At 38.5% G+C, this 26,475-nt stretch overlaps 1 long non-coding RNA gene across 2 annotated transcripts in view; it reads left to right on the plus strand.

Annotated features, from left to right (window-relative positions):
• The window catches only part of LOC144762838 (uncharacterized), a 65,563-nt gene extending 39,329 nt beyond the window's left edge, over nucleotides 1–26,234 (plus strand). The window contains exons 2-3 of one of the 2 annotated variants that reach the window (XR_013596149.1): nucleotides 25,282–25,497; nucleotides 25,577–26,234. This is a non-coding gene — a long non-coding RNA (uncharacterized LOC144762838). Of the gene's footprint in view, nucleotides 1–9,419; nucleotides 9,514–25,281; nucleotides 25,498–25,576 lie in introns of those variants that run through there. The other variant, XR_013596150.1, reaches the window with a different exon arrangement.
• Nucleotides 26,235–26,475: the final 241 nt, after the last annotated feature.

Below are 26,475 nucleotides of genomic sequence, written 5' to 3' on the forward strand. Positions count from 1 at the left end.
CTACAAAAAAAAACTTTTCAATTTGTAATACATTATGTTAACAGTTTAGCAAATTGCATAAAACTAATTAACGCAGTAGATGTCCAATTTGAATTAACGCCAATCAATGTTAGAAAAATACAAACAAAATCATTTCAAAAAGCTTTACAATTAGAGCACAAAGACACAAAAAAAGGCAACTTTTTTTGTACATAGCACAAACATTTTTGCACAGCCAAATAGCAATAGTAGCGAAACTGGAGAAGCATCAACATCCAAGTTACATGAAAGACAGACTAATACCAGTACATATACACAAGTAGGAAGTTCATTATTAAATAAAGTACCTGAAACTGTTACACAAACAAAAACAGATAAAAGAAGACATAATGCAAATAAAATTAATTATAAAGCTCATAAAAAAATTAAAAGTAGCACACTGTTAGAAAAAAATATAATACAAACTACAAATATAGGCAAGCAAACATAGGCAAGCGTAATTACCCAAGACTTTCCATTTACTGAACACCTGCACAATGTCACAATATGTGACCAGAAAGTAGTTAAAAAGAAAAACAGTAAACAAAACATAATTATAGAGAAGGCATTAACAACAAATATACTAACAGATATTAGCAATCATAACACTGAAATTCATAATGAAGAAAGTCGTGACAAAAATGCAATACAACAATCTGCAGTACATGAATTAGATGCAAATGAAACAAGCGTTCTTAATAGTAAACATACAAATAGTGACATATTAATAGAAGTAAATTTTAACATTATAGATACTGTCAAGAATGGAGCGTGTTTACCACTCCTTCACGGACGCACAGCGGGTTGCTTTTTAAACAAACGATGACTCAGTTAGATCCTTTTGAATCCGTATATTTATTCATTCCTCCAATGTTTAGAGTATTTCAAACGTGAAACAACAATCACATATAAGACACGTAAATGCCTTTCCATTTTTTCAAGTACTGCAGTTTGCCAAGCAGGCCTTTTTTTCCCGCAGCACGGCGGATACATTCAAATAAACATCCTTCATCCAATGCATTTCGGGCTCTTTCTCAGCCCTTTGTCAGGGATTAACTGCAAATATTTAAAGCAACATCATTACCACGTGAAACTCAATGTTAAAATTCACTGTACATAAAAACGTTTCCCATGTCTGTTAAGCCCCAGCCCTTATTAAACGGTTTCCCTCTACTAGTGCAGTACGTTGTTAGATATTTTAACAAAAGGGTATTAACCCCCACTTCAGCGTAAAACCTTCAACAAACTCTTTACTAGTTGGTTACCCTAATTCAAAGTTGTCTCATGACCCCTTAATCAACTCTTCTCTCCGTACCTACATTTTAACATTTTCAAAGCATTCCACCATTTTCCTTCCTTCCTTACTTCACCGTCTCATCCCTCTGACTCCCATTACTAGCTTTTTATACAGGTCATAATACACTCCACCCCCTGATTCAACCAATTATGAGGCACCCTTGTTTAGCCAAACTACATCTCCCAACATGCCTCCCCGCTATTAGTGGCTGTGTTGATGTCGATACACTGAATCGTACTGCTAATACTTGAAAGTTGACAAGTCAAATACACCGCCCACCCTAGAATGTATAGTACACGCTCAATTAGAACTATGACGCATGGTTGCATGACATAACGTTAAAACAATGAACAATCAAAATATCATTTCGCAGTGCTGATCCGAGCATAAATCACGAGTATCCATGTCCTTTAATAATGCGGATTTCAAAACCAGATGTCCATATGTCTTACATGTGGTTGTTCTGAGAATTTTTAATGAACCATGATGGGTGCAACATGTCCGGTAGGCAACCTAAATCAATTACATACATCTGTGACGAAATGCACACCGTATTTTATCCTGTTTAATGAAAATCGCTTTTTCTTTTTCCTGGAATTTCTCTCTCTTTGCGTGCATTTCGTCACAGATGTATGTAATTGACCACAATTCTCGGGCTGCACGCAAAGAGAGAGAAATTCCAGGAAAAAGAAAAAGCGATTTTCATTAAATAGGATAAAATACGGTGTGCATTTCGTCACAGATGTATGTAATTAACATTATAGATACACAATTGCAAGAAAACCAAATAGATAACATATATATTTGCAATCTTATATTTGCTATTCTTTATAGTAAAATTACAAATATAGAAAAATGGACTGTACAAGATATGCATAATATAATGCAACTTGGCAAAACAATGTATATGGACATGATACCTTTCTATCACAAACAAAACATGAACATTGAAGATATACCTAATTACATTAAATACAATAATATAATATATTCAATTCAGATGCAAATGCAACTGATACATAACATGTTAAAGAATAATACATTAGAAGTAAACATAACATTAGCTTTGAAAAATCCATTAGCTATACATGACTGTCATAATATCTTTAAATGCATTTTCTAATTGTCATTACTAAAACTAATGACAACTATTTTATTTACTATTCATATACAGCCCAAATTAAGCAAAAATCACATAGTGATTGTACAGCAATGGTTATACTCACAAAAACATATGCAAATTTCTTCCGATACATAACAATGCTTGCAAATAAAATACTACCACTTAATGATAATTTAATAATACTCAAAATAATACCCTTCACTGTAACTGCAATTCTTAGAACTTCATTTAAAAAAGCCCAAAAAAGATTAGCTTAAAACAAAAACGTAGAAACACCTAAACAAATGCATATACATTATAGTGAGAAATCATCCACTCTGATTATAGCTCTTATGCCTGCAAATATTGAAAAAAAATTTAGTGACATAGAAAGTGATAGCAATGTACAACTAACAAAAATCATTAAAAGTAGCATATTACCTAATATAATAATTAAAGACTCTCAAACTAAAGCACCTATTAAAAGCCAACAAAAAATAAATGATACTTCCATTGAAAATCGTAATACAGGTGCCACACAAAATATAGATGCTAATATATTATTAGAAATACCTATAATAGATGACTTTCATAATCAAATACAGTATGGGCCAGAATATATATGTACTATTTGTAACCAAATGTGGCACAAGCAAACAGTTAGAGATATCTGTAATATTACTAAAAACAAAACTTTCATGTTATGTAACATTAGTTATCATCAAACACATTATATATGTAATACATGCTATCAATACATAAGTAAAAACAAAATACCACCATGTTCAGTTTATAATGGAATGAGTTTTCCTGATATACCATCTGAACTATATTTGTATGATTTAGAAGAAAGATTAATATCTCCAAGAATACCTTTTTTGCAAATTAGAACACTGCCACGTGGATTTCAGAAAGCATTAATAGGTGCTGTTGTTAATGTTCCAGCTGATGTTATGACAACTATTACAATATTACCAAGACAAATAAGTGATAGTATGACAATACCTATTAAATTAAAGAGAAGGTTACGTTATAAATCCTACACACATTATGAAAATGTAAGACCTAACATAGTAAAAAATGCGGCTTTATAGTTAGCTTGCAATAGTGATTTGTTTAAAGAATTTGGAGTAACCATAAATCCAGATTGGGAATATACACCATACCTGACAACTACTAGTACAAATACTTCTGAAACAAATAATACTTCGAGTAGTACAGATGACATACCTGTAGGCAATTTAGACACATTATTAACAAATGAAACAATTACAGCAGATAACATCAATGTATTAAATTTAGCTCCTGCTGAACATAATACACCACGTGGATTATATGAAGATAAAGATTCTGAATATTTAGCATTCCCAACAATATTTTGTGGGAAACGAAGAGCAGCTAATGAAGATAGACATATACCAGTACATTATAGTACAATATGTAAATGTGAATTAAGAAGTTATGACAAAAGAGTAGCTAATAGTATAACAAATATGTTTTTCAAATTGAAAAAATTGCAAATTAAACAAATACAAGACAAAATATTTATATCACTTAGAAAACATTTTACTAACGGCAAAGGTATTACAGTAAAAGATATAAAAGACAACTTACAAAGCATACTACAATACAACGAAGGATACAAAATATTAAAAACAATACGGAGTTCTCCTCCCTACTGGGAAAATTGCAAGAGAGATCTGTTTGCAATGATAAGACAATTAGGTATCCCAACTTTTTTTTAACTTTATCAGCAGCAGAAACAAAATGGTACCATTTTATTAATATACTCTTACGTATAAAAAATAAAAAGGAATGTACCAGAGAAGAATTCAAAAGTATGTCTTGGGAAACAAAATGCAGTTTAATTCAGCAGGACCCTATAACATGTGCACGACACTTTGATTATCAAGTAAGGAAATTATTTAACTGTATTTTATTGCACAAAACTAACCGGATAGGTAAAGTAACAGATTACTTTTACAGAGTTGAATTTCAACAAAGAGGATCACCACATATACATGCATTGCTATGGATTGATAATGCACCACAGTATAGCATAGACAAAGTTATTAGTTTTATTAACAAACACATAACATGTAACAAGGCAGAACACACATCTTTAGAATGTTTACATCCATTACAAAAACACGGCCATACTAAAAATTGTCGCATTAAACATAAAAGAACATGCAAATATCAATACCCCAAATATCCTATGGCATGTACTATGATATTAAAGCCATTTCAATTAGACAAAACAGATACTATCTTAAAGCAACCCATAGATATCATTCATTCGACAATGAATACAGAACATTTTCCAAGTTACACATATGAAGAGTTTTTACAGCATATATGCAATTAACTGAGGAACAATATATAGAATGCATACACTTACAAATAAACAAAACAACTATTGTTTTGAAAAGAACACCTGCTGAATGTTTTATCAATAATTACAATAGAATAATTTTACAAGCATGGCAAGCTAACATAGATATACAGTATGTTCTAGATGCATATGCTTGTGCTGTATATATTGTGTCATATATTAGTAAATCTCAGCGAGGGCTAAGTAAAATAATAGCACAAGCTGCAAAAGAAGTTTGCCATAATGTCAACATTAAAGAACAATTAAAGCACATTGGCAATACATTTTTAAATTGCACAGAAGTTAGTGCACAAGAGGCTGCTTACCTTATATTGCAAATGCCATTAAGGAAAAGTTCTAGATAATTTGTATTTATCAATACAAGTATACCAGACAAACGAACATACTTAATGAAAGACATAAAGACAATAAATATGATGCCAGAAACATCAACAAAAGTACAATTTGACAATGTAATTAATAAGTATAGCAAGCGTCCAATAACATTAGAACAATGTACTTTAGCTGATTATGCATCTAAATATGATTCAACACAAAAAACTAACAAGAAGAAAGTGCAAAGCACCTATGATGATTTACTTTTAGAAACTAATGTTTATAGCTCAGATGACAAAGAACTTCCAATAGGTGAATCAGTTACTAACACAAACAGCAAAATATACACTCGTCTTAAAAAAAACAAAATAATACGCTATCGCAAGTTTGATAAAGTTAATGATCCCGAAAATTATTACAGAGAATTACTAACGCTTTACTACCCATGGAGGATAGAGAGTAATATAATTTCACAAAAAAATACATACTATGAAAGATACTTACAAGTACAAACAGAAGCCGATAAAAACTATTACTTATATAATAAGTAAAACATAATGATAAAGAAACACATAATGATGACAATATGCTAACACCACCAGCATCACCTACAGCAGCAATATCAATAGATGACAAAGAAATTAACACACAAGATTATCAACAAGATGCACAATATGACCTAGCACTAGATTTAGGAATTAGAAGTATTACAGAAGAAGAATTATTGGTAAACAATTTACTACTACAAGAAGAATACAATAGTATTATGCAGAATTTAACATCTGAACAACTAAATTATGTATATCACCATTTGAATTGGCTGAAAACACAAACAACGGCTTTCTTTACTTTTTGTACTGGTGGTGCAGGAGTAGGCAAAAGTTTTCTCATAACTGCACTTTATCAAACTTTTCTAAGATACTTCAATACTAAAGCAGGGGAAAATCCTGACAACATTTATATATTACTTACAGCACCAACAGGAAAAGCAGCACATAATATAAATGGACAAACATTACATAGTACATTTAAAATCCCAGTCTCTCAAACTTTAACATATAAACAATTAACACATGAAAACAGAAGTGCACTACAAAGTAAACTAATGCTTTTAAAAGTATTGATAATAGATGAAATTTCAATGGTAGGTGCAAATATGTTCACCTTTATACACAACAGAATGCAAGAAATAAAAGCTTCAGACAAGCCTTTTGGAGGGATATCTATATTAGCTTTTGGAGACTTTTACCAAGTAAAACCAGTTTTTGATACATATATATTTGAAAACTCAAAACAGATGTATGGACCATTGAGTACAAACTTATGGCAAACACATTTTAAATGATATGAACTCACAAAAATTATGAGACAAATAAATGATTTACCATTTGCACAAATGCTTAATAGACTAAGAATAGGTGAGCATACAAATGATGATGTAGATAACTTAAAAGCTCGCCAAATAGAGCCTGACTCAAGTATAATAGAATCTATACCATATATAATGTCTACAAACAAAGAAGTTAATGAAGTAAATAACAATGTTTTAATGCAACACATAAAACACTATCCAATGTATACAACAGTAGCAATCGATACAGTAGCAGCAGACCTAAGTGCAGAAGTAAAAGAAGCAATAATAGAAAGATTACCTACAAACTCAACACAAACAATGGGCTTGCCAAAGATATTACATATTGCCATTAAATTACGTTATGATCTAACCTCTAATATTAATGTTAATGATGGTTTAACTAATGGTGCAACAGGAATAGTTGAATATGTAGATAATACAAATGATATTCCAATTGTTATTTGGGTAAATTTTGACAATCACAAAATAGGTACACAGACAAGACAACAAAACAAACACCTATACCATACAAATATTTCTCATAGTTGGACACCAATATTACCAATTTCTCGTCATTTTCAATATAGCAAAAAATGTATAACAATTATACGGAAACGATTTCCATTACGCCAATCATCTGCACGCACTATACATAGAACACAAGGTGAAACAATAGAACCATAATATATACATTTCAATAACAGCAAAACACATCACTTACATTATGTAGCAATCAGCAGAGCAAAATCTTTAAAAAACATATACATACATTTTTTTAATGAAAGTAAAATATTAACACACTCAAAAGTCCATGAAGAAATGTTCCGCTTAAAAAACATATATGTTGTTAGAAATATCTATAACACGAATACAACAATATAACAAATGTTTCACAATTATAGCACATAACATAAGGTCATCATAAAAACATTTCAAAACAATAAAAGCTGATACTAATATATTAAATGCTAACATATTATGCTTAACTGAAATCAATATTACACACAAAACACCTTACAAGACGTATAGTATTGATCATTATAATTGTATGGTACTTGACAAATTTTATAACAAACATACAAAACATGGAATTGCTATATATTACAACAAACAACATATAATACATCCCATATTTACAACTCAACAACAAATTGACATTTTGCAATTCACACAAACTATCAACAACACAGACTATCTGATAGTATTTATATACAAACCGCCCAAAGTTGCAATACAAGCATTGTTAACAATTTTAGTTTCAAATGTGTTTTATTGATTTTACCAGCAAAAGTAAAAGAAGACATCATGACAAGTGATAGAGGCAGTAGGCATATACAGCGGACGGGACAGACAAGCATGTCTTCCCTGAGATTGAAAGGCAAAGCGGAGTACATATGCCAAAGGGATAATACGATATCATAGATGCAAGTGTCAGGCATTGCAAGAAGGCGAGATAATAAAAACATCAATAACCAAAACCCCCCTCCCAACTCGGTCCCGGTACCCCCTCCCCCCCCCCAACCAGTGTGCCATTTGGTAGCAGAGAATCGATAAGCGGGCCAGTGAGGATTAGTGCGAGTGGCCGAGAAGTCATAGAGAGTCATGTGCGGAGTCAGTGAGGCGTACAATCCTAAGATATTTAGGACATGTGACTTCATTGAAGTCTTTGGACAAGAGGGACAACAGTGGAAGCCACGTTTTTTGAAATGCATCGATAGAGTTGGTAAGTGTGGCCTGTATGCGTTCCATCCCAAGGGTGAACCAAAGCTTGTGTAGCCACCCCGTGTGCGTGGGTTTAGTGGTCGAGCCCCATAATGATAGGATATGTTGCGTGGCTGCCTGTATGGTGATCCCCATTTGACGACCCCGTAGTGATTTCAAAGGGAAGGTTAAGGCATTGGGGAGTCCCAGTAAAGCATAAGCAGGGAATCTTGGGAGTTCAGTCTCAAAGGTAGAATCAATGTCATTCAGCACCATCTCCCAGTAGCTCCGAATTTCTTGACAGTCCCAAAGGAGATGGGTTAGAGTGCCTCGTTCTCGGCAGCCCCTCCAGCAAAGCTCGCTGCGCGATGGATTCCCTTTGTGAAGCCAGACCGGGGTGAGGTGCCAGTACATAGCCAGTTTCACTGCCGTTTCCCTTGCCGCTGTATTACGTGTGGTGTGCGAAGCCCTATAGTATACGGAGCGCCATTCTTTAGCTGTTAATGTCCTACCTAATTCCGCCTCCCAGTGCCTCTGACCTGGTGTTTTATCTGGAGTGTGTGGTGGTGTGAGCATTTTGTAAATTTCTGAAATGAGGTGTTTGTCTGTGTCTTTGGTTAGTAACCATTTTTCAAAGGTCGTCATTGGGCGACCCACCATGGTGGCGATGGCTGGGTCAGTGAGCCAATGTCTAAGTTGGAAGTATTGGAAAAGGTGAGGATTCTCTATTTCGTACCCTTGTTTGATGTCTGCGAAAGGAAGAAATCCTCGTAGATCGAAAAGGTTGCCAGCAGAGCGACACGCAGTACCTCGCCATTGTGAGAATGCGCCTGTGTCATTGCCCGGGGGGAATTCTGGGTTATCTAGTATGGGGATTGTTAACAATTTTAACTACTACATTGAATGCATACCCAAATCATAAATATGTCATAATGGGTGTTTTTAATACTGATTTACAACAATCGACACACAATACCAAATTGCTATTAAGTTACATGAAAACACATTTTAATTGCGAACAAAAAATAAACACACCTACAACAGACCGCAACTCTTTGCTAGACCACATTTTTACAAATGTACATCTTACAAATTACGGCACATTAGAATCATATTATAGTGATCACAAACCAATATGGATAGCTATTTGAATAAATACATTCGTTTGTTACCTTTACAAATTGTTCTTTTTAAATGATTACCTAAAATGTTTCTTAATTACTGCATTATTTTACAGATGATTTCCATTGAAGAATTGAAGAACATCAAACAAGACGATACAAAGACACCAAAAAGCAATACGCGTCAACATTATTAGATGTTCATCAAAGACTTATTGTTGTTGTAATACTTTATTTCGATAAAATAAACTTTATCATAAAAGTAAATACAGTTCATTGTTAAAAGGAGTGTAAAAACTTTAAAAATAGAGAAATCCTTTCTAGAGCAAATGAAGACAATATACAGTTAAAAGATAGATTAAATAAAGTCCTAAAACAGAAAAACTGTGATATTCTGGGGCATTATAATACACAGTTTCCTACCCCATTCTCGATTTTATCAGTCTTGAATGTATCTGCTAGGCCTTTCCCAAAAACTTGGCAACTCCGCAAAAAAACATCAAAGATGTTGTGTCCGTTACCAATATGTGGAGTGCCGTCGCATAGTGCCTGACTCCTAGTTCTCTGCACACTGGCTTTAGCCACCTTCTCCTCGGTCCACTATATGCTCCACAGGCAAATAAAAAGTGTGCTAGGGACTCATTGGGATTTACACATCCAGGACAGCTAGAGTGGTTGGACAGAGAGGACTTCCAAGCCTGGTAAAAGTGTTCAGGGGAAGTGTTCCATATCTAAATTTTAAGAACAAGGCTCTGTCTCTAGGTGCTTTAATAACATCGAGAAAGGGTTCAAGCTTCCTCACCGGCTTGTGCTCTAAGATTTGATCAGTTAAAACCCCCCAATTTGATTTTTCAAGCTCCTTGGCTTGAACCCATTCCCAGTATATTTTTTTTATGGAATCTTTCGGGGGTGGTGTCCTTCTCAGTCGCACCCAATATAGTAGTGGTCGAAGGGTGACAATGTCTTTAATTGCACGACGGCCCATGTCCTGAAGCAGTGGTTTCAAAGGGGTAGAGACTGGGAGGCCCACCAAGTCTCTTAAAAACGTATTTTCGGTTTTCGTTAGTTCTGTAATATTGTCAAAGCCCCATAGTTCTGACCCATATGTTGTTGCAGCCAATGCTTTCCCCTCATAGATGGCAAGGGCAGGGGCGATGGGCCTACTTGCGGAGGCTCGGTGTTCTCTGGAAATGGCTCCCGTAGCCCTTTTCAAATTCAGGTGCATTTTTGCTAGATGGGAGTCCCACTTCATTCTCCGGTTCACCCTTACTCCCAGATAATCAAATGCATCAACCCCCTCCAATGAACATACATTAAGTGCAACATTAATCTTCCTAGGTCTCTTTGCTTGGGACAGTACCATTAGTTTAGTTTTGTGGTATTGATTGTTAACCCGCGTTCCTCACAGAAAGTATCAAACTTGGTCAAAAGTTTTTGAAGACCAGAGGGGGTTTTGGGCATGAGGAGGGTGTCGTCCGCAAAAAGGAGGGTCGATATTTTTTCACCTGCCAGGGTGGGAGCATCCACAGGGTCCTCCCTCAAATGGCCTGCCACCCCATTTATGAAAAGGGAGAACAAAGTGGGAGCCATCACGCAACCCTGACGGACCCCCCTGTTCACTGGTATTTTGTCAGTTAATTGGCCCTCGCTCCCCCATCTAATCCTTGCATAGGTGCCATCATGCAATCTTTTAACCAGCTCAAGGAGGTAGCGTGGGTAACCCATGTCGTGGAGTACTTGTCATAATTTAGTGCGTGGGACAAGGTCGAAGGCGGTTTTCAGGTCTATAAGCGCCAAATATAATGACCCTTTCGCCGACAGAAACAGTCTTCCAGTAAATCGCAGTGAACCGGAAGACTTGGTCTATTGTGCCGACCTTCTTTCTAAAACCCGCTTGTAGGTGTGTTAGAATATCACCCTCCTCCAACCATGTCACCGTTCTGGATGTGAGGACCCTGCCAACCACCTTCTGAATTACATCAATCAGACTGATTGGTCTATAATTGGCAGGGTCCCCTCTGGCCCCCTTTTTATATATCGTGACCACTTCTGCTCCTTTCCATGACTCAGGGACTGGGTAGCCCTGGGTCAGGAAATTCACTAGCGGAAGAATAAGATTAGCCCATAGGGTCGGTGAAATGGTGGCACCAACACACAGGAGAAGTATTCTGGAGAAGGAGTTTATTTGAAGGAAGGGAGAGCCGTCCCAGCAGGCAGGAGGAAGCAAGAGCAAACTGTCTCTCAGAGAACACCACAAGAGGAACATTCTCAGTGACATGGAGTGGTTCCATATTACGCAATACATATCACCACACCTCCCCTCTTTAACAAGAAGAACAGCAAACAATAAATACAATAAGAGGAAAATGTAACACATGAAGAATCACAAGAAAAATACAAGAGAATTAAACATAATCTCGTAGTTTGCTAGGTCTGACAGAAACTCTGGTACTTTTCCTAACCTCATTCCCCTCTGAAACGTTCTTGAAACTCACACTATTAGGAGAGCCAGAGGGATCTTTGGCAATCTGAGAAGTGCACCACCAATTGCCATTGGTCAATTTAACAGCATTCTTACGAGTATCCACCACTTGCTGAGAATCTGAAAACTTAGAAAGACCCTTTCTAACTGAAACAGGATTCTTAACCCTGATCCAATCTCCAACCTGGATGTTGTGAGAAACCTTCTTTCCAGGCTTTGCATATTTAGAACACATATCAGAGGATTAGCTACAAAACACTCCTCTACCTCAGTCTCCCAATCTTGCTCATCATTATCGGGAATGGGAATGGGAAGCCTAGAAAGGCAGTCTGCCCTGCAGTTTCTTCCCCCTGGTATGTATTCTACACTAAAGGTGTATTCTAATAATTTTGTTGACAATCTAGCTAAACGAGCTGTCGTACGTTTGACATTTCTTCCATTTAAAATACCGACCAATGGTCGATGATCCGTTTTGAGAACAAATGACCTACCCCATAGGTATGATTTACATTTTTCCACACTCCACGTGCAAGCTAAAAGTTCTTTTTCAATGACGGAATACTTCCGTTCAATGGGACGGAGAGTGCGAGAAGCAAATCCTACTGTGTACTCTTTCCCTCCAGAATATTGAGAAAGAACTGCACCTAATCCATACTCACATGCATCAACTGTGACAAAAGTTTGTCTAACTTCAACAAATGCTTGTAGAGCTGGAGCAGAAAGTGTGTGATCTTTGATAACCTGAAAACCTTTTTTACATTCTTCTGACCAAACAAAAACAGCTCCCTTTTTCAACAAGGACCTGAAGCACTCAGTGCTTTTCGCAAAATCTTTCATAAATTTTGCATAAAATTCACACAAACCGAGAAAGGATAAGAGTTGTTCTCTATTTTGTGGAGCTGGTGCTTCAATAATGCTCTTAACTAGACCTGGTCTCGGTTTAATACCTTTTTCCGAAATAATATGCCCTAGGTACTCAATTTCTTTGGTTTTGAAAATACACTTACTCTTCTGCAGTGTTAAACCTCTGTTCTGGAGTACTTCAAAAACTTCACTAATAGCTTGGTCGTGCTCACTCTCTGTATTGGAAAAGATGAGGATGTCATCTTGAAAAACAACTACGTTGGAATTGTGAGCAAACATTTCTGACATGAGTCTCTGAAAGACTGCTGCCGCTGACGCCAGTCCAAAAGGAAGACGACAGAATTGGAAAACACCATCTGGAGTGACAAAGGCAGTGAGATGTCTGGATTGAGGGTGCAACTCTACTTGGTGATAGGCAGCTTTGAGATCAAGCTTCGTAAACCACGAAGATGACCCCACTTTGGCAATGAGGTCTTCAATTCGTGGTAGAGGAAACCCATCGGCCCAAATGGCTTCATTGAGGGTGCGTAAATCAACACACATTCTCAAATCGCCAGACCTCTTCTTGGCTAAGACAATGGGGGAAAGCCATAGGGTGGATTCAACTTTTTCAATGATCCCTTGATCACACAGAGTTTTCAAATGCTTGGATAGATCACTTCTGATGCTCAAAGGAACATTACGTAATTTATGCTTGGTGGGAATGACATTGTCTTTAACTCTGATGGAATGCTGAAAGTCGGTGATTTTACCAAGGCGATCCTCAAAAATTTTGCTAAATTTTTGTTCCCAATCATTGTGAACATGAGTACCGGACGTAGAGTTAGATATTATAGTAGTGGAAATATCTTCTCCAATCTGTTTGTCAATGAATACTGGATTAGCTAGTCCTGGTTTAATAGTTAAACCAATTTCAGCCTGATGGATAAGACCAAGAACATTAATTCCTTTTTTGGCCACATATACTTTCCCTTTGATGGTTACTCCCAAAACATTGATATTAGCCCAGAAATATCCGAGTAAATTAATTCTGCTACCTTCAAATGCTACAGTAAGAATATCCGGGGGCAGTAAACTTTTATCGGACCAAAACTTGACGTACTTATCTTGTGATATGATGGTGATGCGTGCGCCAGTGTCAACTAGCAATAAAACATGATCTTTCTCAATGACAACATCAACCTCGGGATCAGAGATATGTTGAGGATCTCTTTTACCATGGGAATCTTTGACTACCACAACATATTCTTGAATCATGACATCCTCATGTGAAAGATCATTCTCGTTTGAAAAATAGTTATCATTATCATAAGTACCATCGTCATTAATGACACATCGAATATTTCCCCTTACACTTCCTCTCCTGCCTCTCATGCATATCTTAGCAAAATGTCCCATTTTACCACATTGACCACATTGTTGATTGATGGCAGGGCAATTTTTAAAAGAAGAAACATGAAAGGAAGAACCACACCTATAACAAAACATTCTAGATTCAAATTGTCTGAATCTGCCACCCCTAGATATATTAGGTCTTCTGAAATTACCACGTGGCACAAAAGGAATTTTAGTTGTGGGAGTACTAGAAACAGCGCCGGACACAGTGGTGTTGGACAAGGCTGTTTCCAGTTGTTTTACATCATCCATGGAGGTTTCTATACTTTTCGCTATGTCAACTGCTTTATCTAAAGTGGGATCTTTGCACGTAAGTAACTTCTTTTGGATTTCTTTGCAATAGCATCTAGCAACAAGTTGATCCCTAATGAGTTGTGACGTGAAATTGTCAAATTCGCAATTTGCGGCTAGCATTTTTAAAGCAGTTATAAAGGTATCAATATTTTCATCACTTTTTTGCGTTCTTGTGAAAAACTTATATATATGTACAACCAAATTCTTAGTTTTAGTAAAGTATTTTTATGGTTTTGCTAAGGCTATTTCAAAGTCATCAGGATCTTGACCTTCAGGTGGATCATATTGAGGTAAATGGTCAAAAACGTTTTGACCTTCGACCCCCAAATGATAATACATAAGGTTCTTCTTTCTTTCTGGTCTATACCTCTGGCCATCGATAGCGCCTAAGTAGGCCATGAAAGATCTAATCCATAACTTCCATTCTAATGGGGGATCACCAGGTATTTGTAAAAATGGTGAAGGTGGAGTAACACTCTGCATCTTGTGATGGATATAAAAGTGATAAGTAGGTTAAAGTTGCTTTATGAATAATATAAGTAATCCAGATGTAATGCAATTCTTTTCCAAAAATATGCGTTGTCTGTCTTTTCTGTGTCTGCCGTGAAAGCGAGTAAATTTGTTCAAATAAGTCAACACTGCACGCTCATATTGTGAAAAAGGAATATTTGACAAACACGTGTGGATGCTGTGTGTGTCAGCGCAGCGTTACAGAAGTTATTTGGTATGATGAGCAATTCGAATGTCGATTGAAAGCGTAAACAGCGCAAATGTTAACTTGGTGCGTGTGATTTTCGATAATAACAAAAACTAGGGAATTGGATAAGTTTCGGATGAGCGCTGGCGTATGTGACTGTTAAGCGCTGCCAGCTGTTGTTGAAGTCAGTTGTTATGGAGATTAGAAGTCGTCATACGTCACTGCGCTAGGATGTGCATGTAATTGGTTGGGAATGCACGGGAGGCAGTCACGTGGCTCATTCAAGGTTTGGCCACGTCATCACAATGATGGAGGCAGCGTCAGTGAAAGATCTCTTCAGCTCCGTGAAATACGGTGAGGAAGATAGCCCATCCGGTAATTTTCCCTGAAATATTTCTTTGGTATTGTTCTAGAGCGGAAATCCGTTAGAGGGGATAAGCAGGACAGGTCAGGTTTTCCCCTTTTTTTTTTTTTTTTGGAGGTGGATGTTGCAAGTGAGAAGCAGTAGATCGTGAGATGCTGGTTGGTGTTGTTAAAGTTAGTTAATTGGGTACGGCTCTCCCGAACGGATCCTCGTAGTAAAGATCAAAGAAGGTACTCACGGTTTTGCGTTGTGTAACTTGGCGTTGTCAGTTGGGGTGTCGGTGTGAGAAAAAAAAACGGAGCAGGAGGAAAGTTCTTCTTCTTGATGAGTCTGAGGGATTGTAGAGTAGATCCCGTCCTCTGTCGCCAGTGAAATGGTGGCACCAACACACAGGAGAAGTATTCTGGAGAAGGAGTTTATTTGAAGGAAGGGAGAGCCGTCCCAGCAGGCAGGAGGAAGCAAGAGCAAACTGTCTCTCAGAGAACACCACAAGAGGAACATTCTCAGTGACATGGAGAGGTTCCATATTACGCAATACATATCACCACAGTCGGGTCATGTAGTAAAAGATCACCAGGCAAGCCATCCGGGCCAGCAGCCTTTCCCGGGGCAATATATATATATATTTTTTTTAGTAGTATAAGCTTTATTCGAGATAACTTCTCATAAAAGCACAACATATAATCAAATACAATACAAATAAAACAACTAGTACATTCATCAATATACATATACAAATACAATTTCTAAAAACAGTTGTGCAAGCAAATACGATACTATGTAAGACAAATTTTGTACACAAATAAAAAACAAGTTACATTAAAATCACATTAAAATTACATTAGTAAACTACATTAGTAACCCTACCTATCGACCTCCTCCTGATGGACCAAACCCACCCCAATTATTTGGCCACACCTAGAGCAATCGACTCGTCAGTGGATGTACATAGAATTCTCATAGCCACTACACTACGTCGTGTCCCAAGATTTTTGCAAACTGGGGTTAGCCAAACCCTCCTTGGTAACGAATAAGCATCACAGGCAAATAAAAAATAGCCTAGACTTTCAGTAGCAGCTTTGCACACTGGGCAACACTTAGAGGTCAGATTCTGCCATCCTGCAGTCAATATTTTTAAAGGGAGGGATCCAGACCTTAATTGGAAAAATAACTTCCTGTCCATTGGGGCAGTAATACTGTCCCAATAGTTTTCCAATGTTGGACAGATTTTAACTTCCAAAAAACGGCCAGCCATAGAATCAGATCTCGTGGCCCTCAAAAGGCTACTATCCACCCAATCCCAATATTGAGAGTTGAGGGTTTCTTTGCTTGGGAAGACTTCTCCCTGGGGATTATCCCACAGATTGAAAAGGCCCAATTTAATTAACATAGCCCTTAAATTTTTTAGCCAGTTGATCTTATGAAATTTGTCTTCCTTAATTATTGCCAGGAATCCATCTGCGTAATGCTTAATCTCTGGAGTTGTCCAAAGACGTCTCCAGTAGAGAATGGGGCGCAATCGTGCTCTATCACTGATTGATCGTCTGCCTAGGTCGGAGCGCAGTGGAATTAAGGGGGTGCTCTGGGGTACACCTGTGATTCCTTTTAAAAAACCTGTTCTCTGATGTCTGTAAAGTAGATAGGTTTTCCCAGGCCCACAACTCTGCCCCATATAGGGCCGCACCTAGAGCCTTTGCGTCATACACTATAAGGACAGGCTTTATGGGTTTAGTTTTGGATTTCCTATGTTCCCCCCTCAGTGCCCCCGAGATTTGCTGGTGTTTTAATGCCGTTTTTTCCAGATGATGTGACCAGCCCAAGCCATCTGTTATTTGGACCCCTAGGTATGTGAATTCGCTAACCACCTCTAGCTTGATGTTGTTCAAAAATACCCTAGGGTGGGCTTTATGGCGCGGGGAAAAGACCATTAACTTCGTCTTGCCCACGTTTACTTCAAGGCCATGCTCTTTACAAAAATCATCAAATATATTTAGGGCACGCTGTAAACCTGCAGGAGTCTTTGACATAATTAGTGTGTCGTCAGCGAACATCAGGATCGGGACCCTGACGCCCGCTAACGAAGGTGCATCTACACTAACATCTAACATCCTCCCCACAATCCCATTAATAAATAGTGAGAATAGTAGGGGTGCCATTGCACAACCTTGTCGGACCCCCCTTTCTACCGGGAAATCTGAGGATGCCTCGCCATTCCTACCCCACTGAACCCTTGCAAAGTTACATTCATGCAAACGCATGATAAGGGTAAGGAGTTCAGCTGGTATGGCTAATTTATGTAATACCATCCATAACTTTTGCCTTGGGACCAAATCAAAGGCTGCCCGCAAGTCGACAAATGCAACATACAGGCAGCCTTTGCCAAGCAATACTGTCCTCCACCGCAAAATGGTAAAACGAAAGACTTGGTCAATTGTGCTGGTTGCCCTCCTGAATCCTGCTTGGTAGGGGGAAAGGGCGTTATTGTCATCCACCCAGTCCATAAGCTGATTTACAACCATTTTCCCCATAACTTTTTGTATGGTTGCAATCAAGCTTATTGGCCTGTAATTAGCTGGGAGAGATCGATTTCCTTTTTTGTGGATGGGTATAATAATGGCACCTTGCCACAGCTCAGGGACCACCCCACCCTTGGCAATTGCATTACCTAATAGTAGGACATATCTCGCACACCTTTTCGTGTCGTGTATGAAGATATCTGACGGTATTCCGTCTAACCCTGGTGCCCTCCCCCCTTTAACAGAGCAAATAGCTGATTCGACTTTCTTAAGGGAAAACAGGTTATCAGTAGCAAAAACTGGCGGTAACACCTCCCCTATCCCATCCTTCTTTGCTTCAGCATATTGAGGTCTAAAATACTCAACCCAGGCTTCTTCAGCTACATTGTTTTCTGGCCTATCAGGGGTACCGCCTCTACCCCACTTTATAATCTTCCAAAAAAGCCTGGAATCCTTGCTACTGGAAGCCTCCTTTAACTCTGCCCAGTGCTCTTCATCCCATTGTCTCTTAGCCTGGAGGATACGTATATTGTAGGATTTTCTGGCTACACTAATCATAGCCCTATCTCTTACTCTGATAGCATGGCCCAGTGCCAATCGAGCTGACCTACACTGTCGATTAAACCACCTGGCCGCTTTAGGAGGTCTTTTGCCTTTAGTACTTTGTAGTTGCATAAAGTGTGGTCTTAGGAGGCAGAAAACTTCATTGTGAATATCTGTAATTTCCCTGGAACCAGGGATTATAGGTTTTGCTGCTTCCATAGAAATAAGAGCCTTATCAACCTCAGCATTAATAGTAATCATGGATTCTTCGTTTGCTAAGACACTTGGCCATTTCAACCTTCGCATGTCGTTGGCCATTACTGGAAGTTGTTCGTTTCTTGTGTACATATTTTGAGGCCCAACACTCCACCATTTATGGGTCACACAAAGGGGATTGTGATCACTTTCCAATCTAGCTTTAATGACCATATCAAAAACCCCCTGCCAGAGTGAAAGACTACATATAACATAATCTATTCTACTCCTGCTATGGCCATTATCAAAGGTACAGGCACCTTCTTTGTCCCCTGGTGTCCTCCCGTTTAGGGCTCTTAACCCATGCTCCAAACACATGGCATTTAATAGCAATATGTCCTTCGTCCACCGCTTGATAGGATCTATACTCAAAGATGGTATTCCCCAAAGCATATCCTCGTCCTGGCCTAGGGGATCATTTGTACTGTCAAGTGGTTCGAAGTTCCTGTTTAAGTCCCCAGCTACTACAATTCTATTACCTAGGGACTTAGTTTCCAAGAAGGAGAGCAAGGCCTCTAGAGTGGTAGAACTCCCCGAATTTGTTCCTCTAGCATAGATGTTATACAGATCAATCACATCCCACTTTTCTGAGGACAATCTTAATATTTGAATGTCACTATGGCCCAATCCAACACTTTAATAGAAATGTCCAAATCCTGCTTTATCCACACTGTAAGCCCTCCCATTGGCCGACCCCTAACCCCTCTGGTAGCTGGAATTGAACAATGTAAATACCCACAGAGGAAAACAGGGTCACAGGCCCATGTTTCTTGAAAGCAGCACACATCGAACCTGTTAATAAAATCTACCCAGGTTTGTAATTCAGACTTGCTACACAGCCCAGCAATATTCCAAGATAGGAACTTCCCGGGACTAAACCCATCCTCACATACTGCATTTGTTAAAAAACATAGTTGTGGATTCATTAAACTTGCATCAATCCCGACAATATTTTTAATAGCTGCTTGGACCTCAAGAAAAGTAAAGGGATCAGCTAGTTCAGTATTCAAGTTAGCTGACTCAGGGTCTAGATGTAGGTTTGGCAGTTGTACGGAGTCAGCCTCACAAGAGTAAAGATTCAGGAAATGGGAATACCATTGCTTTTCGGTTATATGATGTAAAACAGAATCCCCTCCCCTTCTTGATGATTTATTTATTAGGTCCCAAAAAAGAGTTGAGTCCTTTAGGGAGGCGGCCCTCCTAAGTTCCTGCCAATGGTCTTCCTCCCATGTGCGTTTTGCCAATTCTACTGTTTTTTTATATTCTTTTCTATCTACCCTTAAAGCTGCTGGGTCCTTTTTTCGAATTGCTAGTGAAATGGCTTTCCTCTTTTTCCTGCAGTCTACTGAGAACCAAGGGTTGACATTTTTAGATGTATTGATTTTCCGTCTGCTCGGTCCTGTGATTTTGAAGTAAGAGCCCATACTTTCTATGAAGTCACTATAAATATTACCCATGTCTGAGCTAGGGATATCACCCTGTAAAATGTTCAGCATACTAAATTCCAATCCCTTAGATGCCACTAAAAAGCCTATACTTTCCAGAGTTTTCTCATGGGGTGCCACCTTATGCCATTTTAGCCTTCTATTGCAATTGGATGGGACTACTTCTTTAGTGTATAAGCGGTTATTTGGAGTTTTCCTTTTTAGATCCCATCTGATTTCAGCGGAGAGTGGATTATGGTTGCTGTCCGGCATCTGCTTAACATCCATATCGACAACATTCCCCCATAATCTTGTGTCCAGGAGGATGTAGTCAATACGAGATTGGCCATTGGGGTTATTAAAGGTCATGGCCGCGTTAGGGTCTGAAATTGTTCTTCCATTTAAGGCACGCAAATTACATTCCAATGTCAGAGCATTGATCTGCAGTGCTCTAACCGACCATCTCTTAATAGGTCTTAAGTTCAATGGGGGGATAGACTGTTTAATATCCTCCTCAGTAACCCCTAGTAAATTATCCTCAGTTAGGGGTTCATACGTGCAGTTAAGGTCTCCTCCCAATATGATGTTAGATCTTGGGGGTGTGCCCTCTAGAGCCATTTCCAATAGAGATATTATTTCCGATTTTTTACAGGCTGGCGCTCCTCTGACATAAACGTTAAACAAATCTACTCTGTTGCCCTTTAGTGGGCCCTTAAAAGATAGATGCAAGATATCTTCTGAATTTGTATTATGACAAGTGATGTCCAAATTCATTGTTACCTTGACCCATACGATGAGACCTCCTGATGGACAGCCCCTGCCTTGACTAACAGCAGGGACGAAGAAGGTGGAGTAACCCGATTTATACAGGGGTGTCGTACTCCAGGTCTCCGGGAACATGCAGACCTCATGTTTCTCTATAAAATCATTCCATTCTGGAATTACCAGGTGTTTTTTAAGGCCTGCAATGTTCCAGGAGAGGATACGAATTGTATCTAAAGTGTCCCCCACTTCTATGTTATTTTCAAATCCTGCTTTGAGAGGACTGTGCTGTAAGGGCTAGGTGGTTCATTCACTGTGGTAATTGTATTTCCCACAGTGCCCATATTGAGGCTACTTTCCAGATCAATAGTAGAGTTACCTTTGTGTAGTCAATCTATTCTATTTAAATCTGAAAATTCATCATCTTTGGTAATTGACCACCAAGGGGAAGATCTAAACTGTATATTAGAGTGTCTCGGGGGGCATGTTCGAAACTCTAACGTCACTAGATTTTCAGCCAAAAATGTATTACAAAATTGGATTTCAATGCATTCAGTGAGGGAGCTGGGCAGGGACAGTCTCTTAATACTAGTTATATCCTCCCTTATGATAGATCTACAGCCCCTCACATGTCTTATCCAGTGGATAGCTTTGTTGTGGATTGATTCTCTTGTTTCGTGTTCTGAATTCAAGTTTAGTTTAGGGACCCCTGTCATATAGACTGTTGTATCTGGGTTCCTTATAAAACTTGATTTAGATGTTATGTTTTGGCCTATCTTAGAGTTCCCAAGTCTTCCCAACCTTATACCCTTGGGGGGAGATACCTGGTTAGTCAAGGTCTTATTACCTAGTGCAGTACCCCTTGGCATCGTGATTTCCGCATATGACTTAGTACTACGACTAATCTGCGCCACAGTTGTACTTATCACTCCCGTACTACTATCCGACTGCACTTTTTTTGTTATGACATTTTTACTGGGCATTCCAAGAATTGTAGGTTTTGTTGAGTTGAGTGGTGTGATAGGTAATGCAGGTGTTTTGGACTGCTGAATGGTATTTGTTATATCAATCTTTCCTTTCTGAGTTGGGGGATTAAGTAGTTTTTTTATAAAAACTATGTCCCTTTCTAGTTTCTCTAGTTTCTTCAAAATTGCCCTATTAAAAGACCCACATTTTAGGCAATCTTCTTCTAGGTCTGTATTGGTGTCCGTAACTTTGCTACCCCTTTTGATAGCCTGCGCAATTACATCTGCAGCTTCCCCTGACTCTCCTTCCAGGACAGCAAATTTATTAGTGCATATAGTAGCTAGCTCCCCTACATTATTTGGGGTATCCCCCTGGTCATTATTTCCCAAGACGTTGGTTGCAGTGTTACTCTCTCCAGAAACGTCAGGAATGTCCAGCCCAGGGCCGCCCTCTTGAGAATTATGAACAATACAAGTTATTGTATTTTGTTTTTTTATTAATTAAAAATAGCGGGTATCACTTTCCCTCGGCACTGTCCTTGGCTTTCTACCCCACTGTTGGGGTTCTTCTCCTGTTGAGTATTGGGGTTATTTATCAAGATTTCCTCAAGGTCATTCACGAGGGCTTCGATACGGGTCATAGTACAGTTTGTACCAGGATGGGTGACCTCTTTAGCCCTTTTCCCTTTTTTTGGTTGTGATTGTTGTGCCATCCCTTCCATAGTCTTTCTCTTGCCCATTGTATAAGAAAGCAGATGATTGGAAGCACTCTCGGGGCCTTATTAAAGTGAGTCAATACGGCAGGTTATAAGGACAGAGTTTAAATGGTCAAAGCCCCCTTCACTCCCCACAGTACCTTTTAGTCCTTGGTTCCTTTTTCCGTGATACAGTAAAGAATGGGCAGACGTTAGATGTAAGGCCCAGCCCAGCCTCGGTCGGCCCCAGACGGCCCGCCCTTTGCCCGGGCTTCGCCCGGCGCTGCCCGCGTCTCGCGGGCCGGAAACAGGTGCAGACAATATCCGGTAGGAGGGGGGCGTGGCCAGGTAGCGCTGGTGCCTCTCGCGCTTGGCTGCTGCTTCCCTCGGTGTTCCTGTCAGCTGGACGCTGCGTCTCCCTCGGAGCGGGAGACGCGAGGTAACTTTAAAGGCCCCGGTAGAAAGGGGCGTGGCCAGGTAGCGCTGGTGCCTCTCGCACTTGGCTGCTGCTTCTCTCGGTGTTCCTGTCAGCTGGACGCTGCGCCTCCCGCGGAGCGGGAGACGCGAGGTAACTTTAAACGCCCCGGTAAAAAGGGGCGTGGCCAGGTAGCACTGGTGCCTCTCGCGCTTGGCTGCTGCTTCCCTCGGTGATCCTGTCAGCTGGACGCTGCGTCTCCCGGGAGACGCGAGGTAACTTTAAAGGCCCCGGTAGAAAGGGGCGTGGCCAGGTAGCGCTGGTGCCTCTCGCGCTTGGCTGCTGCTTCCCTCAGTGTTCCAGTCAGGTGGACGCTGCATCTCCCGCAGAGCGGGAGACGCGAGGTAACTTTAAAGGCCCCGGTAGAAAGGGGCGTGGCCAGGTAGCGCTGGTGCCTCTCGCGCTTGGCTGCTGCTTCCCTTGGTGTTCCTGTGAGCTGGACGCTGCGTCTCCCGCAGAGCGGGAGACGCGAGGTAACTTTAAAGGCCCCTGTAGAAAGGGGCATGGCCAGGTAGCGCTGGTGCCTCTCGCGCTTGGCTGCTGCTGCCCTCGGTGTTCCTGTCAGCTGGACGCTGCGTCTCCCTCAAAGACTTATTATCGAAATGCTAAACAAGAGAATAAAGTTTTATACCATATGGCTTTAGCAGATGAAACTGGCTGTATAAAAGCAACATGTTATAATGAGGATTACTATAATCAAACCAAAGAACAAAATGGAATAATAATTCGAAATTATATTATCAAAAATGCTATATTGTTATTGACAAAACAAACAAAGATTGCAAGAACGCCACCGCTTAAAATTTCAGCAGCTGTTATCCAGGAGGCTGAATACATTTTACAGCCACCAGCACCACCAGTGTCTCCAATAAAGGCTGTAAGAGGAGCTACTGTGAAGACACTACTGAGTGTGTCAGGAACAATAACAGAGGTAAGCTACATTCAATTACTTTTTTATCTGCAGACACTTGCCTATGTTTCTTCCCCCCCAAAAAAATAAAAATGTTACAACTATATAGCTATAACTAATTGCCTCTAATTAAATGCACTTTGAAATGTTTTGAAGTATGAATTTTAATTGACAACTTGCAACATTCCGAGGCTCATATTCAAGGAACTATTTTAGTATGTTTACTATAGCCTCTAGAGCAATGCTTTTTTTTCCAATTAGGCCAACATCCTATGACATACAGAAAAACATCAATTAACCACCAATATGAAGTAAGTAAAGCGCTTTATATATGTTACTATTTGCAAAATATTCCTAAATACAATGCAACTCACCTATAAACAGCATTTACCTGTCTCAAACAACTACTTGTACAACAAAAAAAAAATGTACAATGCTATTTGTAACAGGTAATTGCTATACAATTGTTTTTTTGGGGTTGCTCTGACTTCCTTGCTTCTTTTTGCTGGCTTACCATCCTTGTCTTATGCTTTTCATTCCTTTACAGCATACTTTCAATTTCATTACACAACTTGCAACTTTCTACTGCTATCATTCAATATTTTTTTTTTCAAACCTAGCCTACAAAGCAAGGCATTTTTTTATTCCTCCGCACATCTTATGCTACTCCCAAAAATGCTCTCAATATTGCCCCCAACTTTCCTTTTTTGTCTGTAAAAGCACCACAATTAGTATATTACATGTTTATAACTAAACAGCAAATTACACACACCTACTAAACATCAGTTCTAACAAACATTTATCTACGCCAACTCAAAATGTTACAATTCTACATGTAACAACTAATTGCTACCCATTTGCTTTTTTGGCTGGTCTAATCCCCTTAGTGTTTAGTTGTTAACTTACCATCCGCTTCTTTTACTACTCCCTCTCTTGCAGTATAGCTAAATTTCAATAAAGAGCTTGCAACATTGCAACTGCTCACATTCCAACAATTAAACAACAATACAAAGTAAGTAAAGCGGTTTATAAAATTTACTATTTACAGAAAATAACTAACTACACTGAAGCTCACCTACAAACAGCATTTACCTATCTCAACAACTACTTGTAAACAACTTAAGACTGTTGTATGTTATTTGTAAAAGCTGATAACTATCAGTTTGATTTTTTTATTACTCTGAATTTATTTAGCCAAATCAGCAGCAATTCCTTTACTATGCCTTTTCAATAAGTTAAAATTTGTACATATGAAACAACATGAAAAGAACATATTGTTTTACCTAAATACAACTATATGCAAGAACAGCAATGAATCATGATTTTATGTACTACAGGTAGAAGCTACAAATAATATATTCGTCGAAGGACAAGAAACAAAGATTAAGAGTATAACAATTAGTAATGCCACCGACTCTGTGAAAGTTAGTCTTTGGAGAGAAGCAACAGATTTTGCTATCGAAATTGGGAAATATGTACAGATAACGCATCTCACTGTACATGAATTCAATGGAGAAAAAATATTAAACACGACTAGACACACTACAGTACAAGTAAGTAATAATTTTTTAACCTGTCATACTGCAGAAAGAAAAACACAAAATACTTTGTATTAAAACACTTTCTCTATAGGTCATACAACCAACAAAGGAAAACATTACTGTAACATTATATGGAGTCGAGAAAACATACCAAGAAAAAAGCACAATGACAGTGCAAGTAGAAACAAGTGAAAATTTCCAATCGATGGACATAAACAATACAACTTTGATGGACTTCCTAGACATTGATACAGATACAGAAGATTTTGAAGATGCTTTAATGCCGCATTTACCAATAACACTAAATATACTGTTTTGCAATGGGTGTATAACAGACATAATTAAACAAGTGTAACAACGTAACAAAAACAAACACATTTTGTGTACTGCAAGAAACTGCTTTTTAGAAAAAAGAGAAAATCGCTAGCACATAATGTACACATTTTTGCATAATGTTCTAAATGTAACGTTTTTTATCACAATGCTAGTGCACAACTGTTTTTGCTTTATACTACATTAGTTCTTTTTTGTTGTACTAATTATTGCAAGTACTACACTTTTACATTGTTAAGTTTTCAAGCATTATCCTCCAAAAAATGTGTATTGCAGAAAAAAAAACTTGCATTTAACTGAATAATATGTTATTACTTACCTTAAAAACAATGATGTATATACAATTTTTCATATTATTTAAAAATAAACAATTTGTGAACAATGCATATGTAGAAAAGATAATACTGTTTTACTTGATATTTTTTGAAGTTTATAAATTGTACAGTATTGGCAACTGCACATAAATATAGAAATGTCTTTGTCTACATCATTAAAATATGTACACTATGTTAAAAACCATCATTCTAGTCCTTCTTTTATGCGAACGAAAGCTATGCCCACAAACATATATTCAATTAATGTTGGAACACTTAGAAATAATGATCTTGTCAAATGTTAATAGTTGTCTTTAGTTATTTTTTACTTGCTTTTGTGCCC

This window comes from Lissotriton helveticus, chromosome 6 (assembly GCF_964261635.1).
Source record: "Lissotriton helveticus chromosome 6, aLisHel1.1, whole genome shotgun sequence".
Taxonomy (NCBI): Eukaryota; Metazoa; Chordata; class Amphibia; order Caudata; family Salamandridae; genus Lissotriton; species Lissotriton helveticus.